This window comes from Gavialis gangeticus, unplaced genomic scaffold (assembly GCF_001723915.1).
Source record: "Gavialis gangeticus isolate Ggan-Ray unplaced genomic scaffold, GavGan_comp1, whole genome shotgun sequence".
NCBI classification, from domain to species: Eukaryota; Metazoa; Chordata; order Crocodylia; family Gavialidae; genus Gavialis; species Gavialis gangeticus.
Window position 1 is genome coordinate 63,396,830 of NW_017729025.1, and position 1,824 is coordinate 63,398,653.

Here is a 1,824-nt window from a genome sequence, read left to right on the forward strand (position 1 = left end):
TTTTTTTTTTTTTTTTTTTTTTTTTACATCTTTGCATAATTGCATTGTGCATATATATCCAGTAGTTTCTATATTTTTAATTTTGCGACAAATGCAAACTAAACTTCAGTTCTCTATGAGCGCAATGTTCCACTCTTCAAACCAATGAAAGTAGAAGAGGTAGCAAACTGATGTACTACCAAGCAGAATGCATACTTTGCCCATTTCTTGTTAATAAACTACTACTAATTTAATTGTCACAATTTGCTCACTGTTCTGAAGCCCTTACTCAGGCAGTTATGGGAGTTATACATGAGTAAGAACTGAAAATTTGAGATCCTAAGCTTGCTACTATTCAATTCAATGGAAAATCAAATCTCCCATTAACTTCAGCAGCACAGGATCAGAGGCAGAGCAGCACTGAGGCCTAACAGTAAAGGATTTGAGCACATTAGCAGCACTGTCTCCAACTTCTATTCACTTCAAGATGCTTGGTGTAGGTGCTTGGGAAGTGCCCAGAACCTTGTCATATCCACTCTTAAACCTCAAAAAGACTCAATTAAGCCTTTACAAGCCCCCTAACAGGGGGTCATAATTGGATTATAAAAGTCAGTCTGGTTTAAAAAAATACTTGGCCAATTGTGCACAATAGTATCCACCTGATCATTTCTGTCACTTTTCTGATATAAAAATAAGTAATATGTGCTTTTCTGTCCACCTCTCACTAACACTCCCCTGCCCCTGCCCCTGCCCCCACCCCCACACATTTCAATTTTCAAGGACACAAAAATAATTTTTATAATTTTCAACAACATTTTCATCTATAATTTTAGAGGATCACTATCTGAATGAAAATCCTGAAACTGAAGTTTATCTATTCACAGTATTTGTTTCAATGGAAAATCAATTATGGATCTCCCAGAAATACTGGTTATAATGCAGGAACCCAGGCAGAGTGACAGAAGCTCTGAAGTTCTGCGCTGTGGAAACTGGGGTCTAGATCCACACTGGGAACTGGACAATGTGACACTCAGCATCACAATGGCTCACTTTTTGATCCTTGGAATGGCCTGGATCCCAGAATGCAAACCACGGCCCTGAGTTAGGTGCCTGAGTTCCCTGAACAACTCATAAGGAGAGCTAGGAATCTCAGAATGGGCTTCACAACAGCCAGCAGGGTGACTAGAAGGTCTCCTAAACTGGCCAACAAAATCTACTGAAAAGAGGGATGTATACACACTTAACTGTGGGTTGCAGACCATGGCCACTGTCACATGGGAAATCCCAGCCCAACTCTCTCTCCTAGACTTATATGTCCAAGTCATCCATTTCCAAAATGAACCAGTGGCCAATCCTTTCTTAAAAACCTGACTTGAAGAGGAGGAGGTTAAAGTTTTCCCCTGGGATATGCATTGTATATGCACCTACCTTCAGTTGTGGATTCTATTCCGGAAGCCAAGCATGCAAATCCCTTTGTGGATCTAGCCCTTATTCAATATTACATAATAGTTCTGATGAGAGAGATTTCTATCCTTGTTGTCCCCAACTATTTAAAAAAACAACAACCCAATGAAATAAGGAATATGCACATCCAAAAACATTTGGTCAACTTACACATCAACATAAATGCTTTGCAATCCCACTGTCCTTGTTGAGACGGCATGACATCAAAATGAGCATGGAAACTGTCCCACTATGTTTAAATTGTATAAGAAACATTCCTGAGATGCTGCAGAATACATTTTCAAGCCAAAACCGGGTTTTTAGCCATGTAAATACCCAGGGCAATGCTTTGAAAAAGTATCCTGAATGTTCTTGTATGATGTTTGTCTCTTATTGTTAAGG

At 39.4% G+C, this 1,824-nt stretch overlaps 1 protein-coding gene across 3 annotated transcripts in view; it reads right to left on the reverse strand.

Annotated features, from left to right (window-relative positions):
• NPAS3 (neuronal PAS domain protein 3) overlaps window positions 1-1,824 on the reverse strand; it is a 992,068-nt gene that overhangs the window by 859,917 nt on the left and 130,327 nt on the right. The window lies entirely within an intron of this gene.